Raw genomic sequence first — 25,066 nt, 5'->3', positions numbered from 1 at the left:
CAAAATCAGCAACAAAATAACCAAAAAATGAATGGAGAACAAAATGAACAAAAATTAGCAACAAAATGAACAAATAGTGGGAAAAAAAATCAACAAAATTAGCAACAAAAAGAATGAACTAAATGAACAAATAGTGAAAAATAATCAAAAAAAATTTGCAACAAAATAAAAATGAATGAAGAACAAAACGAATATAAATTAGCAACAAACTGAACAAATTATGGGAAAAAAAATCAACAAAATTAGCAACAAAATGAACAAAATAGAACTAAATAACCAACAAAACAAACAAGCATCTTCTATATCATTTATATCTACATTTTCGTTGCTAATTTTGCTGAGTTTATTCACTATTTGTTTTTTTTTGTTGTTGCTTATTTTGAACTTTTTAGTTTGTTTTGTCCAATATTTTGTTCTACTTTGTTAATTTGTTGCTAATTTTGTTAATTTTGTCCTCTATTGGTTAATTTTTGGTTTATTTTGCTGCTAATTTTGTTGATTTAGTTCTTTATTTGTTTATTCTGTTGCTAATTTTGTGGATTTTGTTCACTATTATGATGTCTGATTGTATCATTTACATCTTCGTATATGTTTTCTATAATTTTTCTCTTGTGTCTTCTCTGTCATTCCCTTCTGGTTGTGTTTTTTTATGGGGTTTTTTCCATCACACTGTTTGTTTGTTTCCTCCTCTGCTTCCTCTCGATGCTTCATCATTCTTGACCTCCATCTCTTTCTCTTTGTGGACGAGTTAATAAGATGACAATCAGATCACGGTGAAGGAAAACCAGGAAACAACTGCATCTGTAATCGTTCACTTTAAGCCTCCGTCTGAGGAGGAAGAGGACGACGACGCTGTTCATTCACTCGACCTTCAACAGAGCGTTTGACAATCAGAAGCAGGTGCGCTGAAAGACGCTTATCGATACTCGGACCAAAAACTGGAGGAAAAACCTGCGTCATGAGGCAGAACGACGAAGAGACGTCGACTTAAAGGAAAGAAAACGGACCAAGGAACCGATGCAATCGATACAATCTCTGTATTTTTTTTTTTTTTCAGTTTTCCACAGTGACTCATGTGTCAGTCCTTTAACTGTGATCCGTTTCAGAAAATGTGGAAAGAGCATTAGAGTTCAGCTGAAACACATACATGTTTGAATGAAAGTAAATTCCATCACAAAGAGTCTGTTCATGAAAAGTAAAAGAATAAAAGGTTCAGTGAGAAGGAAAACATGATGAAGGGCAAAATGGAAGCAAATAAAATGAACAAAAAAAGTTCTAAATAAGCAACTAAATTAAGAAATAGTGAGCAAATCAACAAAATTAGCAACAAAATGAACCACAAGGCATGAATAGTGATCAAAATGAACAAAAATGGCAACAAAATGAGCAAATAAAGGAACAAAATAAATATATTTAGCAACAAAAATGAATGAATAGTCATCTAAATGAATGAAATTGGAAACAAAATGAACAAAAAAGGAATAAAATAAATAAATTTAGCAACAAAAATGAATGAATAGTGATCTATATGAATGAAATTGGAAACAAAATGAACAAAAAAGGAACAAAATAAATTCATTTAGCAACAAAAATGAATGGTGATTTAAAATAATGAAATTGGAAACAAAATGAATAAAAAAGGAACAAAACAAATACATTTAGCAGCAAAAAAAGAATTAATCGTGATCAGTATGAACAAAATTAGGAAACAAAATGAACACAATAGAACAAAATAACCAACACAAATTAACAGATAGTGAATAAGATCAACAAAACTAGTAACAAAATGAACAAATAGTGAGCAAAATGAACAAAATTGGCAACAAAATGGACAACAATGAATGAATAATGATAAAAATGAACAAAATTGGTGACAACATAAATTAAAAAAAATTTGCGAATAGTGAGCAAAATCAACAAAATTAGCAACAAAAACAATGAAGTAACTGAACAATTTTGAACAAAATTAGGAAACAAAATGAACAAAATAACCTTCAAAAATGAACAGACAGTGCAAAATCAATGTAATTAGCAAAAAATAGTAAAAAAAAAAAAAAAAAAAAAAAAGAGGCTAAATGGAGGATAAAATCAACACTACTGAGGTTGAATGAACAGGTTTGAGTGTTTCTTCAGCCTCAGACTCATGTAAATTGTGTGTTTGTTCGTCGTCGGGGGTTTTGTGTGAGCTGAAGTAAGACCGACCCCCGTCTCAGTGAAACTCTGAAGAAGGAAGTGGTTTAATAATGAATGAGCCAATCACAGGCGGTGGTCGAATCACCACGGTGACAGGGGGTCAGAATCAGCTGGTTATTACCACCACTGTATTATTGATGAGGGTTGGTCCAATCAGAGTGGATGTACAGGAAGGAAACCGAAGAGAATAAACTTCAGTTAACTAAACACTTGAAGGAAATCCATGGTTTAACCGACCAGATCCTGACAAACCGGATCTGGACATGAAAATAAAAACAATAAAAAAGTGAAATGAAAATGAAGACTGGATGAAAGACAAAATGGAATGAAATAAGCAAACACATTAATCAACAAAAGTAACAAAAACAGTCATAATTAGCTGCAAAATGAACCAAAAAATGGACGAATATTCAACATAATCAACAAAATTAGCAACACTGGAAGCATTCGGAGAGCGCAGACCTCCGCCAAGGCAGATCAGTGCCCCACCCCCCCGATCACCATCAAAATTTAATCATTTGTTCCTTGTGCCAGTATCAACATTTCCTGAAATTTTCATCCAAATCTGTCCATAACTTTTTGAGTTATCTTGCACACAGACAGACAAACAGACAAACAAACCAGCGCCAACAAAAACATAACCTACTTGACAGAGGTAAAAAATGAATAAAAAATGAACAGTGAACAAAACCAACAAAACACCAAGAAAATTAAGAAAAAAATGTCATAATAAACCCCGCCCACATTCAGTAACTGTGTCATAATAAACCCTGCCCACATCAACTGTGTCATAATAAACTCCGCCCACATCCACTTACAGCATCATAATAAACCCCGTCCACATCCACTTACAGCGGCATAATAAACCCCGCCCACATACACTAACAGCGTCATAATAAACCCCGCCCACATCCCCTAACAGTGTCATTATAAACCCCACCCACATCCATTAACAGCATCATTATAAACCCCGCCCATATCCTGTAAAAGCACCATCATAAACATCCACCAAGTTTCATAAACCCCACCCATATCCAATAACTGTCATAATAAACCCCGCCCACTTCATTATTAATACACTCCTGATCATTGTATCTAATGAATCTAAAAGGTGTACTGCCACTAAACTGATCAGTTATTATGATTATTATTATTATGATTATTATTAATAATCATAATAATAATAATAATAATAATAATAATAATAATAATAATAATAATAATAATAATAATAATAATAATAATACTCCTGTTGTAAATGTAAAACTGAGCCTTCCTTCAGTCTCGTGGAATTCTTTGTGACATGATGCGTTCAGGGACCGTCCTGGAGCTACATTCAGGCCTTTAGATAAGACGACGGCTGCAGATAACCATCCCGCCACCTGATACGCTGTCCGTTATCGGACCGCGCAGGCCTGTCGTCTGATTGGACCGCAGACGTCCTGTTCTCCATCATCCAGATCCGTATCGACGTATCAGAGGGTCCAGACCGACCCCAGGGGACAGGAGGACAATTAAACTGATAGGACGATAAATGGTGGGTGGGCCGAAGCGTCAGCTGGAGAGGTCGAGGGTCATGTGACCTTCCATGAACAATCACATTCACACTGGAGTCGAAAGCACCCCCAAAATGAACTGGACTTTGATGGAAGTCTTATAAAAGATTAACAGGTTTTGGTGCCGTCATGCTGATTTCTGTTTGAGGTGGACCTCGTCTACACCCACATCAACAGGGATTGGTGATTACAGCTGTCAATCACCTCAAACATGATTGGCCAACATCATGGGAGGAGCTACCATTTCCCCTCAGACCACTTCAGTTACAAATAGTCAAAAAAATCAACAATAAAGAACAAAATCAACAGAATTAGCAACAAAATAAAAGAATAAACAACAAAATAAAAAGAATTAGCAACAAAATAAATGAATAAAGAACAAAATCAACAAAATTAGCAACAAAATTAACAAATAATAAACAAAATAAACATAAAGAATGAAATCAACAAAATTAGTAACAAAACAAACAAATAATGAACAAAATCAATAAAACTAGCAACAAAATGAACAAAATTAGCAACAAAATGAACAAATAAACAACAAAATGAACAAAATTAGCAACAAAATGAACAAATAAACAACAAAATGAACAAAATTAGCTACAAAATGAACAAATAAACAACAAATAACAATAACCACCTGGTGTTTGTGGACGTTTTCTTACCTCTATGTCGGTTTGTTGTTTTGTCGAACATTAACATGGCATCTTCCACCTGAAATAAGACAAAGGACAAAAAATAAAAAAAAATATAAGTGAACACCAAACCAGAACCAGAACAAAGTTTTGTCATTTAATTTTTTTACGACCGTCGTTGTCAAAGTTTCCTTGTATCAGACTTTAACCTGTTCCTTCCAACTCAACTGTGTTCATTTTCTCCTGCAATTCATCTTCATTTTTTGTTCATTTTATAGATTTTTTCACTATTTGTTAATTTTTTTGTCAATTTTGTTATTAATTTTGTAGTTTTTTTCACAATTTGTTCATTTTTGTGATCAATTTATTATTAATTTTGATTTTTTTTCTATATTTGTTCATTTTATCAAGTTTATTATTAATTTTGTTGATTTTTTTCTGTATTTATTCATTTTTGTCAATTTTATTATCAATTTTTTTTTCATGATTTATAATTTTTTTTTGTAATTTTGTAATTAATTTGTAGATTTATTTCACTATTTGTTCATCTTTTGTCAATTTTGGTATTAATTTTTTGTTGATTATTTCACTATTTGTTCATTTTTGTCAAAATTGTTATTATTTTGTGGTTTTTTTTCCACGATTTGTTCTATTTGCCAATTTTGTTGATATTTTTCCACTATCTGTTCATTTTTTGTCAATTTTGTTATTAATTTTGTTGATTTTTACCCACTGTATTTGTTTTTTCCTCCTGTTGCCAGGTTCTACTTATAACTGAAGAATCATCAGGACAAAATTAATCAATTACACCTCATTTAAAGGTAATAACCTAGTTTCAGAAAATGACTTTTTGTTAGTATATGGATACATTCCAACCTAAACTACATACACTAGCCCCATTACCTTCCATCACTATGCAGGTGATCATTTCACTAATGATGTTTTTGTGAATTAATAATTTTATTTCAGTTTCATGCATATACAAATTTTAAAAAATCACACACATTGAAAGGCTAAAAACTGAAACTAACGCCAAAACAACATCTAGAATGACTTGATAAAAAAAAACCTCAGTCTAAGGCTAAAACAACTCTTAAAAAAATACTTGTGCAGAGATAAAAATCTAAAATGAAAAACTGGATAAAATATCAATTAATAAAACTATAAAACTAAAATATCTTTGTCAGGGTAAAAAGCCTCATCATCAGCATATTTCAGAGGTTAAATAAAGGTCAAATGAGTGAATGAATTAATCCAAACACTCAATTTCTTAAGTATTTTGACAGAAAAATCATTTCATTTCCTGCTTTTCCAACCCAGGACCAAGTTCTCCTGAATGACAGCCGTCCGGTTTTACTTTTACGTGAATTTTCAGCTGCAGTTATTAACCAGTATCTTTCAGAGTGAAACAGATAAGGCCGAAGTGCCCGTCGACTTCATCGCGGCCGTCGTCTGTCGAGCTGCACGGGAAGTTCACCTTTAAGTTCTTAAATCTCACCTGGATTTTGAGCATGAAGGACGACGGCGATAAAGACGACCTGTTTATCAGTGACAGAGGGTTTCAGTGGCCATCGGTATCGGCTTCACACCACGTTATTGGCTCAGAAACTCAAAAACACCACAATATTTCAGCTGTTTTCACATGTTAAAAAGCAAAAATCCACAAAGAATCCATTACAACAACTAGCAGCACAGTGGCTGGTGGCATTCGGCTTCGTTTTAACCCTATTCACAGGAGGTTTTTTGCTAATAAAATGACTCGTCCTTGTTTTGTGTTGTAGTTTTACATTAACACATTGATCTCCTCCGCAGCAAAAACCAGTAGAAAAACACCCATCAAATAAAGAATCATTTGACATTTACTATGACAATCATCCCAGATGTAATGAAAATAGATGGGAGGTAATGATTCAAAATGACAATCATGTTATTTTAATGTTAACGCTGCTTTTTCTAATGTTCAAAACAAAGATGAGTCCATTTAGTCAGTATTAACAGTATTAGCATTAGCACTCATAATAGTATTAGTGCATGCATTAGTGTTAGTATTACTATTAATTGCAGCATTAGCATTAGTGCTAGTATTAGCACAGGTATTAATATTCGTATTGATATTAGCATTGGCATTAGTAGTAGCAGCATTAGTACTAGTATTAGTGTTTTAGTGTTAGTATTAATAGTAGAATTGGTAGTTGTATTAGTAGTACTATTAGTATTATTATTAGCATTAGCAGTACTCGAATTAATATTGCTAGTATTAGGATTAACATTAACATTAGTATTAGTAGTACTATCAGTATAGTTATTAGCATTAGTAGTATTAGTATTATTATTAGCATTATTATTAGTATTATTTGTATTATTATTAGTGTTAGTAGTATTAGTATTGTTATTAGCATTAACATTAATATTAACATTAGTATTACTAGTACTATTAGTATTATTATTATTAGTATTATTATTAGCATTAGCATTAGTAGTATTAGTATTGTTATTAACATTAACATTGATGTTAACATTAGTATTACTAGTACTATTATTATTATTAGCATTAGTATTATTTTTAGCATTAGTAGAATTAGTATTGTTATTAGCATTAACATTAATATTAACATCAGTTTTACTAGTACTATTAGAATTATTATTAGCATTAGCATTAGTATTATTAATATTAGCATTGGTATTAGCATTATCAGTATTAGCATTAGTAGTACTACTATTATTAGTATTAGCATTAGTAGTATTAGTATTGTTTTTCGCATTAACATTAATGTTAACATTAGCATTACTAGTACTATCAGTAATATTATCAGTATTAGCATTAGTAGTATTAGTATTATTGTTAGCTTTAGCATTAGTATTATTATTAGCATTAGTATTATTAGAATTAGTGTTAGCATTAGCATTAGCATTATTAGCATTAGCATAAGGTGGACTTTCTGGGTGTGGTTTGAGGTTTGTGTTCTGTTGTATTCATGTTTGTGGAGCCGATCACATGACGATGGCTCATATTTAGCTGACATTAGTTCCCACTGGCCACAGCAAAGGGGGAGGGGCTTCTCCTCTCTACTTCCTGCTGGTATCTAGGCTGATGTAACTGTGTCATTCAGACGTGGACGAGGACATTCTCTACTTCAGATCCAAATAAAATATAAGATCCATAAAGCTTCATTTGGTTCCTCGTGGCGCAGTGACGCTACAGGCTTCCAGATCTCATCCGCCATTACCGTCCATCCAACATCTCTCCATCAGCGGCATCCCGCCTCTGTCCCCGCCCCCTCGTATCTCGCTGCTGTCTGTTCTTGAGTACGGTGTCGTCACACATCTCTCTGGACCGAGTCCGATAAGCGGGTAATTCATCACGGCGCTGAACGGCTGCACACGAGGCTTTTATCTGGACTGAGCTCACGCCGGGTCGCCGTCTTAAAGTGACCCGCCGTCTCCACTGACCAAATTACCATGACAACATCCACATTATCCTCCACGAATGACAAGAGACAAATTAATATATTTCCCATCATCCCTCTGTGCCAGCCCTCAATTTGTGCTTCTATTATTGGGAGGGGAGACCGAACGGTTGAACCCCGGCGTGGAGGGAGGCCTTTATAAATGCAAATTGGCCCGGCTGCCGTTCTCCTCAGAACAAAGCGGAAAAACAGCAGGTTGGCCTGTTAAACGTGAAACCACTTCCACTTCATTCTCCTCTTTCTGCTGCCTCTTTTTTTTTATTTACAATGCATAAAAAACGCCTGGGAACAGCAAATTCAATTCAAGCGGCACAATAAAACACAATCACCCGGAAACGTGGCGTATTTCAGCTGACAGATTCATAAAAGTGTCGCTGCAGTAATTGAGTCATGAATGAAGAGGAAATGATGAAGATGATGATGACGATTATGGCTGGGGTAAGGGTGGGGTGGGGTGGGGTGAGGGGTTTGTGTAGGAGAAACAGAAGAAGCCTTTTAGAAATAACATAAAGACAGCGAAGGCAGCGGAGAAGCATATCGGCGTCCATCTGCGACGCTTTGAGGAGGAAAACAATTAAAAGTGCTTCACTGAGGAGACGCTTTAGAGGACGTTCTGATGCTGAAACAAACCACAAACACACACAAAATGTCTTCAGACCGGTTTGATATGAAACCAAAAACCCAACTGGATTTTACTCGGCAGACCCACGCTGGTAGAACCAAACAGGGCTGAATGACATCACATTCACTCCAGTTCACATGGTGGCGCTAATGCATGTCCCATCTGGTCTGACAACAGCAAATAATGAGAAGAAGCATCAGCAAGCAGCTCCAGCACCAGCACCGACACGAACACTGATACTGCACAAATATAGGACCGAATATCAAACACTAAAACAGAAACACAATCAGCTTTTGTCGTGAATATTTCCTGATTTTTTAACTCCACCTCTTTCTTCAGATTACAGCTTACTGACTGGCTGTCACATTAGTGCAATTTTACTTTCCTCTTGTCATCATGAACTTTTTTTTAAACAGACTCACTGAGCGCAAGTGTTGATCTACTCAATGTGATCTCGTTGACGTTAGTATTAGAATTAGCATTAGTACTAGTAGAAGTATTAGCATTAGCAATTGGTATAACATTAGTAGTCATATTAGCATTAATATTACTATTAGGCGTATTGCTATTAGTAGCATTAGCATTAGAAGAAGTTTTAGCATTAGCATCAGTCTTAGCATTAGTAGTAGTATTAACATTAATATTAGTAGTAGTATTAGTAGTAGTATAAGTTTTAGCACCAGCATTAGTCTTAGTATTAGTAGTAGTAATTAGTATTAACTTTAGTAGTGATAGTAGTGGCGTTAGCATTAGTTGCAGTTTTAGCATTAGTATTAGTCTTAGAATTAGTGGTAGTATTAGTATTAACATTAGCAGTATTAGTAGTAGTAGTATTAGCATTAGTAGTAGTATTAGTATTAAAATTAGTAGTAGTACTAACATTAGCAGTAGTAGTAGTATTAAAGGTCCCGTATTATGCAAATCTCACTTTGTGAAAGTTTTCTTATAGTAGTGTGTGTTGCAGTAGCCTCATTATGAGGTTCGAATTTGAAAACTGTCTGTTTCCTCCCTGCCTTGCTACACCACATTTTGTGAAAATGCTCAAACGGCCGAGTTTGAGTTGGGTCCGCTTATGACGACATAAGCGGATTTAACTCCTCCCCCTGACTGTGCCCCCACCCTGGCAAAGCGAGCCCCGCCCTGGCAAAGTAGCTCTTGGACAACAAATATGGCGAAGGCGAGACACGCAAGTTGTGGTGTTGTTGGCTGCACACACCAACACGATAGTTTATTTTTGCTCCCCACTTCCGAGCCTCTCCGTAAAAAGTGTCTGGATTCTATCTGTGATGGTCATGGACCAAACAACATTCCCAAACGCTTGTATGTGTGTCCCCGGCATTTCACGGACGAGTGTTTTTCGAACATGGGCCCATACAGCTCCGGCTTAGCACAAAGACTCCGAATCAAGAAGGACCAGGATCAGTACCAACACTTCGTGACCCAAGTACAAGTGTGGCAGATGTAAGTTCTTCTCATTTTTTTTGTATCTTTACTGCATAACCCTACATTACGGATAAGCTGGTGGTTGTGTACGTCTAACGTTAGCATGGCAGCTAACATAGCTCGGTTACTGCTGCTAACGTTTGCGTCCCCGTTAACATGCAAGAGTTGATAATATCAAGAGACATTCAACAGAACTACTGTGAACACGGGCCTTTTGTGGTTGGCATCAGTATAGTTAGCATCAAGCTTGTTAGTAGCTGCCTGCATTAGTGGCGGCAGGCGTCTTTCCGTGTCAGGTCCACGAACCGACACAACACCGCCGTTTTCCGTCGGGGCTCAATCACGCCTCAAGGCAAAGAAAGCCAGTGTTTGGAAAGACGTTCTGTCTGAGATATGTGTATTGTAGACGAGAGAGCCATGGCTTCACAGTCAACATTAGCGCGTAGTACCGCTAGCGGAAGCCGCGTCCTCTCCCAGAGAGGGGAGGGGGAGTGGGCGTGGACAGATGCGTTCATTTGCATACCCGGAAGCAGGCCCAGAAACGGCCTGTTTTGAGGAGGGCTGGGGAGAGGGACTTTTTCGACCGCTGAAACTCCGAAAAAAGGATGATTTTGGGGCGAACAAACTTAAATACTATGTTTTTGGGCTTCTGAGACCTATATGACGTGACTGAAAAATAGCATAATACGGGACCTTTAATATTAACATTATTAGAAGTACAAGTATTAGTAGTATTAGTATTAATATTAACATTAGTAGTACTATTAGTATTAGCAGAAGTTTTAGCATTGGCATTAGTCTTAGAATTAGTATTAGTATTAACATTAGTAGTAGTAGTAGTATAAATATTAGTAGTAGTATTATGTTTATGTTTATGCATTTGGCAGACGCTTTTTTCCAAAGCGACTTACAGGGGAAAACCAATTCAATCACTCAATCAATCAAATTTTATTTATATAATGCCAGATCACAAAAAAAGTTATCTCATGACACTTTATATATAGAGTTGGTCAAAAACCAGACTCTAAGCCAATTTACAGAAACCCAACAGAATTAGTATTAGTATTAACATTAGTAGTATTACTAGTGGTATTAGTATTAACTAGGGCTGCACGATTAATCGATTTTAAATCGAAATTGGATTTTTTAATTAGGACGATTTTTTAAAAAGGGAAATCGTAAAATCGATTTCATCCCTCTGGTGTCTGCGGGCCGCGCGCTTGCGGGCTTCCGTAGGCTCCTCCTTCTATCAGTGACAGCGGTCTGTCACAGAAGTCCGTGTAATGACCGGACTTTAAATGTGTTCATGAGCCCACAGTACTTATAGCAATGTAAGCCGTGGCTTCACGCGCGGATCCCGCAACTGAAATAGAACTGCATGCGGATCACTCATCTTCCGTTGTCCTGGATCTGTACCGTACTGTCTTCTTCCGATCCGGGTCCGGGTCTCGGGGTCATCAGCCTCAGCAGAGGAGCCCACACAGCCCTGTGCCCACACACATCCACCAGCTCCACAGATATAACCCCTCCAGCGTGTCCTGGGTCGGTCTGTTCCACGCAGATCCCCCAGTTTAAATAGAACCGCATGTGGATCACTCATATTAACGTGGTCCACGCACACACGCACGACTGATGCCTGTCACTGACTTATATTGGTATCACTTCTGTGGGCCCAGATACCCAGAAATTTTTTTTTAATAATAATACTACTACTACTAATACTAATAATAATAATAATAATAAATAAATAAATAAATAAATAAATAAATATTTGTTTTTAATAATTAATTTAGTCCTCTTACTTGCTAAATTTTTCATTCTCAAATGTAAGTTCTGTAACACAAAACCAAATATTATTTATTTTTTGAAAGATGTTGAACTTTATTTAAAAGCTGTTAGATAAATTTTGAAACAAAAAGGCAGGTATAAAAAAGGTATAAAAAACATAAGTATTTGCTCTGATTTGGACATTGTATTATAGTGTAATCCCCCTGGCAAACTTATGTTATTTTCTTGTTGTATACATTGTTTGTATACTCTACTTCATTCAATAAAGATTTAATTAAGAAAAAATAAACTTCTTTCGGTTCATCACGTGATACCATCACAGATTTGAGGTCAGAGCAGTGCCTTGCATTGTTGGGTGCTCACGAAAATGACATGCTGACTTCTGTTGTCTTTTGTAGTTTTACCCAAAAATTGAAATCAAAATCGAAAATCTAATTTTTAGAGGAAAAAAATCGGGATTTTTTTTTTTTGCCAAAATCGTGCAGCCCTAGTATTAACATTAATATTAGTAATAGTAGTAGGAGTAATAGTAACATTAATAGTGGAATTAGTATTGGTAGTAACATTAGTAGTAATAGTGTTAACATTAGTAGTATTATTTGTATTAATAGCATGAATATTATGTAGTAGTTTTAGAGTTATCCTGAGTATTAGCATATTAGCATTTGGAGACGGGACCAAAAACAGGACCATCTCATCTGGGCTGAAAACACTAAATAATGAGAAACAGCATCAGGTGTAGAAGTAGTTACATGTTTTGTTTTTAACTCTGCCTCTTTCTTCAGCCTCAGATCTGATTGGTTGCCACATCAGTGCAGTTTTAGTTTCTTCCTTAGCTTTACTGGTCACTTCATTTTTTTGTTGTTTATTTTACACCATTTATTTACACGTACTGATAGGATTAGTGCATCCCCAGGTTTTAAACAGCGTCAGTAGATGCTTTTGGTCGACGGTGGACGTTTGGGTCTTCATGGGTTAAACTCTAAAGGCAGAGCTGAACAAACAGTGAGCGGTAAATGTCAGCTGTCGTGGGTTATATTTGGTTCAGGGCTGACAGGTAAAACCCAGGAGACGGACGCTGCCGCCGCCACCGCTAGACTCAATTATACACAGGAGTCAGCGGGATCCACGGAACACAACGGAGATCCAGGTCCAGGACCAGACAGGATCTCAACCTTCGTGGTGACTGACAGACTCTAAAGGCCACCGGCGAACAGTTCACATCACAGAATAGAAGGCCTCTAATGAGAGGATTTACCCGAAAACACAGAATAAGGATGAGGTTTGGTCCAGAGTGAAGATGAAGGAACCAGACAAAGACACAATAAAAAGAAAATAACAAAAGATATAAGATGAAAACAACATTCAACAACACACCTGCATGCAACAAGACAAGAAAACACACAACAATGCAGAAAACAATGAAAAAGACACAATAAGATGAAAACAAAAGGAGCAAGAAGATAAAAAACAACATAAAAGATGCAATAAAAAGAAAATAATAAAAGATACAAGGTGAAACCCACATTAATGATGCAACTGCACAAAAACGAGACGCAACAAGACGAGAAAACGCACAACGATGCAGAAAACAATGAAAAAGACACAATAAGATGTGAAATGTGAAAGAAATAACAAAAGATACAAGATGAAAACCATATTTTTGACCACATTACAACTGCAAAAAAAAAAACACAAACACATAAGATGTGAGAAGAAATTGACACAAAAGATGAATAATATGGAAACAAAAGATGCAACAGGATAAAAATGAGATGTAATAATGTAAACTAGTGAGACAAAAAAAAGACATGACATAAAAACCAAATAAAAGATGGAATTATACAAAAACTACAAACAAGACAAAAAAACAGAAAATGATGCAAAAAAAAGAAAACAATGTAAGATATAAGATGATAAGAACAAAACACGCAAGATGAAAAAAAATGCAAAAAGGCCCAAAGATGAAAACCAAATATAGACTAAACAATGTGAAAAACACAAGAAGATGGAGAAAAAAAGATGAAAATAACAAAAAAAAACCACAAGATAAAAACCAAATATAAGAAGGAGTCGCACAAAAATAAGACGCAACAAGATGAAAAATCACATAATGATGCAAAAAACAATGTGAAAAATACAATAAGATGAAAAAAAAGGTTAAACAAGATAAAAAAAAAAAACACAAGATAAAAACCAAATAAAAGGAGTCACACAAAAATATGATGAAAAAACATAACGATGCAGAAAACAACATAAAAGACAATAAAATGAAAACAAAAGATGCAAGGAGACAAAAAAAAATTCAAATGATGTAATGAGACAAAAAAACTAAAGACACAAATTAAAAACCAAATAAAAGAAGGAACAAAAACAAGACACGATAAAAAAACACAAAATGATGCAAAAACAACAATGTAAGATATAAGATGATACGAACAAAACACAAGATGAAAAAATGTAAAAAGGTCCAAAGACGGGAAAAAAACATTAAAAGAAAAAGATGAAAATAACAAAAACAACGATGCAGAAAACAATGTGAAAAACACAATAAGATGGAAAAAAAAGATGAAAATCAAATAAAAGGAGTTGCACAAAAATAAGATGAAAAAACACAAAATGATGCAGAAAACAACATAAAAGACACAATCAGATGAAATGAAGAATGAGTGCAGACTGAAAACACGTCTAATAATCTGTTCATTCCATGGAACTGGACTCTGACTTCGACCTGGAACTCAAACCCTTTTATCCTAAATCTTGGTTTTCTGTTTGTGTCATTTGGACGTAAATATCCGCCTCCACCTTCCATCTGTGGGAGGAGTCGACGGCGCTCCACCGAGGCTCTGTCATCATTTGGAATCATTGGTTCTGGACACGTTTCCCCAGCGTCGACGTGGAACTAAAACGCTTGGCGGCGGCGGCGGCAGATGGAAACAGGAGGCCGTTGGAGGCTTTGGTCACAGGGAAACAGGTGTGACGTGGAGGCAGATGTACGCTGACGGTAAAAACGCCTCCACAGATGTTCAACTGAGGACCCACGTCTGTGTTCCAAAACATCCTGCTTCAATTCTTCACAGACTCCGACTCTGGAAAACCTCATTTAAGTTCAGGTTCCACATTCAGACCAAAACAATCTGAAGTCAGACCAGTGAAAAAATAACCGAAATAAAACCACAACTAAGGACAACTCTCCATTTTTATTTGTTTTAATGCAATAAAATAAAAATTCCACTATGAAAATGTTCATTTTTGGCAAACTATCCTTTCACAAAAAAAAAGTTAATAACCTAAACAACCTGAAATTTCACAATAAAAGAAGCTTATTTTAACAATACTCAAACCTCACTAAAACGCTGCAAAAAGTAATAAAAATCTCCCAGCTCTCTCTCACCGACTGCACTCTGCTGCTCTCTGCTCTGCCCACTTCTGCCCCTCCCCCTCTACTGTAACGTATCCTAGACCAATAGAAACAATGGTTAACTAATGGAACTGTGGGGGCTTTGTTTTTTTTTTTTTTTGGGGGGGGGGTCTATGTGCTTTGAAAATATATAAACTGTAATAGTTTAATATTGGGAATGGAGCCCAGGAAGAATAGTCTGAAGAAAGAAAGAAAGAAAGAAAGAAAAAGGAAACAAAGTAAGAAAGAAAAAGAAAGAAAGAGAAAAGAAAGGAAGATAAATCAAACAAAGAAAGAAAGAGAGAAAGAAAGAAAGAAGACAGACAGAAAGACAGAAAAATGAAAGAAAGACATAAGAAAGATAAATGAAAGAAAGAAAGAACCCAATCTCAGCTCAAACATGACATTTAAATTTCGTCATTTGAATGATGGTGAATAAAAACTGTGACACAGTCGTCCTAAAAGGGTAAAGCTCACAGAACCATCTACAGAACCTGCCTTCAGAGAACTGCCTACAGAACCTGCCTTCAGAGAACCATCTACAGAACCTGCTTTCAGAGAACCGCCTACAGAACCTGCCTACAGAGAACCATCAACAGGACCTGCCTTCAGAGAACCGTCTACAGAACCTGCCTTCAGAGAACCATCTACAGAACCTGCCTTCAGAGAACCATCTACAGAACCTGCCTTCAGAGAACCGCCTACAGAACCTGCCTTCAGAGAACCATCCACAGAACCTGCCTTCAGAGAACCATCTACAGAACCTGCTTTCAGAGAACCGCCTACAGAACCTGCCTACAGAGTACCATCTACAGAACCTGCCTTCAGAGAACCGTCAACAGGACCTGCCTTCAGAGAACCGTCTACAGAACCTGCCTTCAGAGAACCATCCACAGAACCTGCCTTCAGAGAACCATCTACAGAACCTGCTTTCAGAGAACCGTCAACAGTACCTGCCTTCAGAGTACCATCTACAGAACCTGCCTTCAGAGAACCGTCAACAGAACCTGCCTTCAGACAACCATCTACAGAACCTGCCTTCAGACAACCATCTACAGAACCTGCCTTCAGAGAACCATCTACAGAACCTGCCTTCAGAGAACCATCAACAGAACCTGCTTTCAGAGAACCATCTACAGAACCTGCCTTCAGAGAACCATCAACAGAACCTGCCTTCAGAGAACCATCTACAGAACCTGCCTTCAGACAACCATCTACAGAACCTGCCTTCAGAGAACCATCTACAGAACCTGCCTTCAGAGAACCATCAACAGAACCTGCCTTCAGAGAACCGTCTACAGAACCTGCCTTCAGAGAACCGTCTACAGAACCTGCCCTCAGAGAACCGTCTACAGAACCTGCCCTCAGAGAACCATCTACAGAACCTGCCTTCAGAGAACCATAAACATTAGACTCTGAGGCTGAAACATGAGCTGAGCTTTGTCCTGAAGGAAGCTGAAGGGAACATCACCAGTTCAGTCAAAAGCCCACGTGTTTCAGATCTCCAAGTATCGCCTGGATCAAAAGACGGAGCCGATAAACGTTCCACAGGTTTCTTTAGAGAACATGGCGCATTGTTGCACAGTGACTTTCATGTTTCTCCATCCTCACAGACCAAACGGCTGCAGGCGACGCTCGCAGCGTAAACATCTGTGTTGTGGTTGAAGTCGGACTGGTTCGCTTGAGGACGAGCGTTCAGCGTCGCAAACCTCCACGACCAACACGTTCTCCCAGTTCTGTCATTGGATGTTCATTTAGTACCTTATTGAGTTATAAACAATGCATCAGAAACTCCTTCAGGGAGAAACACGAGCAGATCTGAACCACACGAGTAAAAGAATAAAGGCACGAAAAACTAAAACAGGAAGTAAAACACAATTAACCCATAAAGAGCAAAAGCATTTACAGATGGAAACTGTTCAATAAGTTTAGAACCACTGAGCACTGACTGTGTGCTCTGAAATAGTTTAATAATGGGAATGGAGCCCAGGAAGAAAGAAAGAAGGAAAAAGAGAAAAGAAGAAGAAAGAAAGAAAGAAAGAAAGAAGGAAAAGAAAAAGAAAGAAAGAAAGAAAGAAAGAAAAACAAAGAAAGAAAAAGCAAAGAAAGAAAAAGAAAGAAGACAAAATAAAGAAAAGAAAGAAAGAACAAAGAAAGAAGAAAGAACAAAGAAAAAAAGAAAAAAGATAGGAAAGAAAGACAAAGAAAAGAAAGAAAGAACCCAGTCTCAGCTGAAACCTGACATTTGGGTTCTGTCAGTAGCAGTTCCACTCATGTGAATGATGGTGAATTAAAAACCTAAAAGGGTAAAGCTCACAGAAAAGGCATCTACTGATCTAAAATGTTTAAGAACTTTAGAGACACTAATCTTATCAATCCATGTCAGTAATTGGTGTAAAATGCAGTTCTTCATCTTTTCATGGTCATCAGATTTGACCCATTTGGACGTTCAGAGGCTCCGTAGTTACCGTGGAAACACCGTCATCTTCTACAACATAGATTCCCCAGTCAAACCCATGGAGTTGGATCAGTGACAGTGGATGGACACACTGGGTTCAGTTAATGACAGAAAGTCACTTTTTCTCATGTTTTCTCTGTTTTTGGTCCGATAACCCTCAAATGTAATGTCAGCATGATGATTAAATTACATAATTGGTAAAGTAAATATAGTAAAAAGCTTGATGTTCACTAAAAAAATACATAATAGAGAAGACTAGTTATGTCCAGTCGTCCAGATCCTTCCATTGGATATTTACTGCTGTTGATGTTTCAGTTCTTTGACCCTTTAACTCAGGGGTGGGACACCTGTGGCTCCTGGGCCACATTTGGCTCTTGAGCCCTTTTCTAATCATAGAAATTCCTCTAAAACAGGGCTGTCAAACTCATTTTAGTTCAGTTCACATTCAGTCCAATTTGATCTACAGTGGGCCGGACCAGTAAAATAATAACAGTGAAAAAAGTAAAATTATATTATGATCAGGTTTACATCTACGTTTCCTTAAAAATCTGAATAACATGAACAACTTGAATTGTCTTAAGAAAAACAAGAGCAATTTTAACAATATTCTGCCTCAGTTTATCATTTACACATGTGCGTTACAATCGCACAAAACATTTAGTAACAGGCAGAATATTAAAAGTAAAATTGCATTTACTTAAGTCATTTCCGTTTGTTCAGGTTAGTCACGTTTTTTGTAAAAGTATAGTTTGGTAATGGAAACATTTTCATGTAATTTTACTTTTTTACACCAAAAAAACAGAGAATTTGGGGTTGTCATTATTTATAGGTTATTATGATAATATTTTACTGGTTCTGACCCACTTTAAATCTAATTGGACTGTATGTGTCTGTATGTGGAACCTGAATTAAAATGATTTCGACGCCATTGATTGTTAATATCTTCAGTGTAATTTTTGCATTTCACAAATTCATCCAGCGGGCCGGACCGGACCCTTTGGTGGGTCAGATTTGGCCCCCGGGCCGCATGTTTGACATCTGTGGTCTAAAACATAAAATAATCTGAATTAGATTGTATGATGTGTTTCTGTGTTCCTTCCTTCTGCTCATAAAGTTTGATCTTAGTTGGAGTCAAAGCAAAAATAAGAAAACACTGGTGAATCCCGCAAACCTATAAATAAAAGAATATGTAGGATACGAATACAGATTTAGGGACATCTGTTGGTTTCTGGTTTCTTGCGTCAGACTCATAAACAGTCCGTCTTACCTTTCCGAACTGTTGGAAGTACTGTTTGACGTCTTCTACCACTGTGTTGGCTGACAGTCCGCCCACAAAGATCTTCTTGGTTCTTGTGACCATCTGTAGAGAACCAGACACAAGGACAGAGGAAAGGTCAGTGAAGGCATCGTCTCCTGCTGCACTGGACAGAAATCCTCCCATAAAACGGGTCAGTTCCTCTGGTTTCATCAGCGTGTGACGCTTTGTGTCGTTGTGTTGGAAACTCCACATTCCTGCATCATTTTGGACCAACATTATTACAGCATCGACAGAATCTAGATGACGTAAACACCCGTCCAACAAACAACAAACAAACACGTTTCATTAATTCCATCGAATGTATTTGATAAATTAGACCCAACAGAGTTACATAACGGCTCTAACACATTTGTGTGAAATACTGTAATGAAACTGACAAACAAACCATTTAGAATGAGTGTGAGGTAAAAAGGAAAGGAAGAGACAAGAGAGGCAGAAGAAGGGATTACCCATCATGCCTAGAGCCTACAGTGTTTTTGATCTCAGGTTGATTCAACTGGTCAGCTCTGGGTTCACAAAGTCTAAAAGATGATAAAAGCAAACTATTTTAAGCTTAAACCAGACTTAAGTAGAGCTAAACTAAATTAAAATCCAGCAAAACCAAACTAAGAGATGGTTAAAATGAAGTAAAAGACAATAAAAACAAACTAAAAGACTAAAAGTTAATAAAACAAGTCTATAAGATGGTTAAAATGAATTCTAAAAGATGGTTAAAACAGATTAAAGATTGTAAAAGAAGTCTATAAGATGATAAAACCAAATTATTTGAAGGTTAAACCACATTTAAGAATAGGTAAACTAAAATAGAGAAAAACTAAGAGATTGTTTAAACAGATTTAAAGTTGGTAAAACCAGTATAAAAGACGGCTAAAATAAACTAAAAGATGGTTAAGACAGATTAAAAATTGGTAAAACAAGTCTATAAAATGATAAAACCAAACTATTTGATGCTTCAACCAGACTTAAGAACAGATAAACTAGACTAAAAAAGAGAGAAACTCAGATTGTTTAAACAGACTAAAAGTTGGTAAAAGCAATATAAAAGATGGTTAAAATAAAGTAAAAGATGGTTAAAACGGATTAAAAATTGGTAAAACAAGTCTAACAGATGATAAAACCAACTATTTCATGCTTAACCCAGACTTAAGAACAGCTAAACTAAACTAAAACAGAGAAAAAAACAAACTAAGAGATGGTATAAAAGGCTAAAAGTTAGTTAAACAAATATAAACTAGAAGCACTCGGAGAGCGCAGACCTCAGCCAAGGCAGATCAGTGGGCCCCTGTGCCCCCTCGTGCCCCCCCCCACCCCCGATCACCACCAAAATTTAATCATTTGTTCCTTGTGCCAGTATCAACATTTCCTGAAATTTTCATCCAAATCTGTCCATAACTTTTTGAGTTATCTTGCACACAGACAGACAGACAGACAGACCAACCAATGCCGGCAAAAACATAACCTCCTTGACAGAGGTAAAGATTATTAAACCAAACTATTTTAGGCTTAAACCAGACTTAAGTATAGCTAAACTAAACTAAAATCCAGTAAAACCAAACTAAGAGATGGTTAAAATAAAGAAAAAGATGGTTTAAACAGACTAAAAGTTGGTAAAACCAACATAAAACATGATTAAAGTAAACTAAAAGATGGTTCAAACAGATTAAAAATGGGTAAAACCATCTTAAAAGACAAAAACTAAACCAGAGGATGTGTTTTTTTAGTGTGTATTTCAGATTGTGTATTTTTGAGGCATGGTTTATGTTTGTATGTATAACTGTAGGAAGAAAAAAGTGTGAAGTTTGAGCCTCAGTTCTATTTTTTTTTTGTGTATTTTTGTCGTCATGCAGATGTAAAAGTGCACAGATGCAGCAGAGGTGGCTGGAGTCTAGATGAGGTGGGGGGGGGGTCGTCCTCGTGCTGCTGATGCTGCCGTTTTGGCCTCCGTCACTTCCCATTATACTCCAACTATATCATTGTTGGCTGTGAGTGCCAACGCTTTCTCCTTCTTCTCGGAGAATGTCAGCTGTCCCCCCCCCCACACACACAAACACACACCTCGACGGCGGCTGCTCGGCGCTGATAAAAGACAGATGACAATGGGAGGGGAACCGGTGGACCCCCTCCTCACAGCATCAGAAGAAAAGGTGGTCTGTCGTAGACCTGATGGTTTTCTGCCGCTCGCTGATAAAGCACCGGCCTCCCAGCATCCCGTTACCGTGGAGACCAGAGGAGGAGGAGGAGGCCAGTCTGAAGACGGAATACTAATGAATGAAGTAAATACGACCGAGGAGGAGAAAATGTTAACTGACATTTCCATTAACACAAGAAGGGAGAACCTCCAGAGGGAGCAGAGCGGGCTGGGGTTTTTCTCCTCAGAGCTGATACTTCAGGACCAAAAACGCTGACGACGAGAAGGACTTTCACCAGGAAACGTGTCCTCGAATGACAGAACAGAAGCAGCAAATGGACATGTATACTTTAGCAGAGTAGAAGAAGAAATACCAGCGTTTAACAGCAAGAAAATACCGTCAACTAGACCAGGGCTGTCAAACTCATTTGAGTTCAGGGGCCACATACACCCAATATGATCTAAAGTGGGCCGGACCAGGAAAAGAATATAAATAATAGGAGAAGAACTTATAAATAATAAAGTTTTTTCTATGTTTTTGAGTGAAAAAAAGTCAGATTCTGTAATGAAAATGTTTACATCTACAAACCGTACTTGAACAAATATGAACCTGAAAATTCTTAAGAAAAATCAGTGCAATTTTAACAATATTACGCCTTAGTTTGTCATTTATACATGTGCATCACAACTTACAGATCACAGTGGATCTACAACACAGGTGTCAAACATGCGGCCCGGGGACTAAAACCGGCCTGCCAAAGGGTCCAGTTTGGCCCCTGGGATGAATTTGTGAAATGCAAAAAGTACTCTGAAGATATTAACAATCAATGGTATTAAAATCATTTTAGGTCAATTCAATCTAAAATAGGTCAGACCAGTAAAATACGATCATAATAACCTATGAATAAAGAAAATCACAAATTTCTCTCTTTGTTTTAGTGTAAAAACCAGTGTTCAGAGAACGCAAACCTCCGCCAAGCACCCCAAACGGTGTGCATATGTGGATGGACTATTTCTTTTTAAATTAAACAGTTTCAAGGTTGTTCCACACAGCAGAAAAACTGCGGTCAAACATGATAATAAAAAAGTAACAAAAGTCAACAGAGCATAACGGAAGAGAAATGGAGCGGAACGATATTTCGTACAAAGTTGAAGCTTGGTACCAGTCTTGTGTATGTCAAATTATATTCAATTCCAATCGATATTTGTTGAGTTAGAATGAAAAATGTGTGGTAAATGGGATTTTCAATGTCCACAGAGTTCACATTCCACAGTGGATGTGGACGATTTTGTGCCAGATACAAGATATTGTTCTAAGCTACGGGTGGATCAAATTGGAGGCTAATTGGAGTTGTTTTGAATTTTTTATGAATTTTTGAAAATTGCTCAATGATGAGAGATAGGAAAATTGGAGATTTTATGACCTTGGTGTGACCTTGAACTTTGGCCTACTTGGCCCAAAATTTAATGGGTTGGTCCCAGGGCCTAGGCCTATCTGTGGGGAAGATTTGGGAAAGATGGGTGGAATAGTTTTCCTGTAAAGCTGCTAACAAACAAACAAACAAACAAAAAAACACACAAACAAACACACAAAGCAAAGTGATCACAATACCTCCTGGCGGAGATAAAAAGGTAAAATTACACAAAAATGTTTACATTTACAGACTAGCCTTTTACAAAACGTTTCAATAACCTGAAATCTCTTAAGAGAGTCGGTTCTTTTGGTTCACATGTGGCTCCTCAGTTTTTTGTTTGTTCTTGTCGTTTAAACTAATTTAGCACCAAAAATAATGTGTAACATGGATTACTAATGTACAAAACATACATTATATCAGTGTTTATTATGTATATGGTTTATGGAACAGAGTAAAAACAAAAACATTTTAAAGTTCAAAAACTCTCCCTCTTTTATTTTTTCTATGAGTGCCCCACAAAGGGTTAATCTGATCTGGGTTCAGCTTCAGTCCTGACTATCGTCCTACAAACCTCTGGACACAAATCAAATCAAAGCTGATCCTCCTTCATCTGGACCCCAGAGGTTCATCCTCATCACCTCTGCAGATTCCACCTTCTGAGACTCATATTCAGGTCAGAAAAAGACAAGGAGAGACGCCATTTTAATATTAATTGAAGGAATTTGAGAAAATTATTTTGTCTAAGAAAAATGGAGACGCTGATCCTCAAAGCGACTCTGAAAAATGTATACGCTAATTAAAAATGTGCTTCAGGGGAAATCTAAGAAACTCTGCTGAGGAACTTATAAGCGCTTAACAAATTACTTACACTTTTACGCTTAAAGCCATTTTAATTTTTAAAGTGACTATTTCCTCGTTTCCTGCTGCGTTTCCAGCTGCCAATTACCAAGCCTCCTTCTCCGAGTTGCCATTTAGGGATATGAAGAAAGCAGGATGTGGCGTTCAAGCTCCGTCACATATTAAATTCTGGAGCAGTGAGGGGTTTATCGGCCAACCTCATCTACTGACGTCTGATAAAAGTCCTCAGCAGCTTCAGAAGACGCTCGATAAAGTTTAACGCCACAGATGGAGAGACGAGTGCAGTCCTCAGTCCCACAGCGCGAGGGTTTTAGACACGCTTTGAATGACATTTAAGTCGATATCCGGTGTTTCTGCAGGAAGAGAAACATTTCGTCAAACCTCCACTAAACATGAACCCATACAGCCACGAAACAGAGGAAAAGTCCTGCATGAAAAACAGATAAAAGAGGAAATCAGCAGCAAAATAAGACCAATGTCCCTGCACGTCAGCGTCATGTTCTATCAGAATCAGAACCAGGTGAATGTGTGAGGTTGTCGGGTTCTGTTCTATGATCCAGTCCTGTGGTCTGGATGTACATCAATCTAACTATAGACTATATATATCAAAGTCCATATCTGACTTCCATCAATGATCAGTAGGAACTACACTGATATCTGTAACCATTTACATGTTATAAACCATCAACATACGGACCAGTAGAAGGAAAGGCACGTTTGTAATATTTCAAAAATTCGTCAAAAATCTAAGGGTGTTTTCAGACTGGGTATCCGGATCCGTGTTGTACCTGGAAATAATCACAGCTTTCCCGTAGATGTTGCGTTCACAAGCACGTACGGCGGCCCACACCCGAGAACGAGTGGGTGTTACAGGGATGAAACAGTAGGAGGCGGTGTGGAAGGAATTCTGTAGCTATCCAACAAACGCGAAAGTGACAAACTGGTTCCCAGCCTTCTTTGGCTCGTGGCCCCATTTTAACATCACAAATTTCTGGCGACCCCAGACATCCAAAACAGAGACTTGTTTTTTTGGTTTTTTTTTTTGCTAAAATTAATTTGTTTTTGATCATATAATAGTTTGCTATACTATGTTGCAAATACAGGTTAATTTTAGAGGACATTTAGTCTATATAATGTATATTATTCTGGACGGAGGCAGAAAAGCCAGGTGTAGATTACTGCACAAAGGGAGAATTGGATTTTCCTTGGTCAGGATATGTACAGTCAGTCCAGTTTGGATTTCCAAGGCTGACAATTAATACTGAACAAACAAGAACTCAAACTATGAATTATGAAAGAGCTGCAGCATCTGAAACTGACCACAGTGAACATTTGACAGATAAACAGAACCACAGTGCTGCAGTTTCAGACTCACAGTTTGTCTTATGGATTGTGATTGTCTCTGTCAACTCAACATATATTTTTAATAAGTTTTGTTTTTTTTTTTTTCATCAATTACTAGAAATTTCAGGCGACCCCATTTGAATTCCAGGTAACCACAAGTGGAGCTATAAGGCTAGCCCGTGCCATGCGGATCTGAGGCTTTTTTAGGAGACAACAGGAGCACTGTCTATAGTCTTGTGGTGATTAGGTCATTTACGGTTTCGGGTTCAGATCAATTTCATGCAGCAACGTTCCGTACTGAGATCCACGCAGTCCGTACCCAGGACCACCTTCTCACCTGGACTTGGGTACGGCACTCGCGCATGAAACGTTTGCATTCACACTGATAAAATTAAGTGGACTTCGGGGTCAAATGTACTCGGATACCCAGTGTGAAAACGG

At 37.2% G+C, this 25,066-nt stretch overlaps 1 pseudogene; it reads right to left on the bottom strand.

The window, feature by feature from the left end:
- LOC115431044 (RNA-binding protein Musashi homolog 2-like) overlaps positions 1–25,066 on the bottom strand; it is a 49,959-nt pseudogene that overhangs the window by 12,644 nt on the left and 12,249 nt on the right.

This window comes from Sphaeramia orbicularis, chromosome 13 (genome assembly GCF_902148855.1).
Source record: "Sphaeramia orbicularis chromosome 13, fSphaOr1.1, whole genome shotgun sequence".
Taxonomy (NCBI): Eukaryota; Metazoa; Chordata; class Actinopteri; order Kurtiformes; family Apogonidae; genus Sphaeramia; species Sphaeramia orbicularis.
The sequence above is the reverse complement of the archived record's forward strand: the minus strand, read 5'-3'. Positions and strand labels throughout refer to the sequence as shown.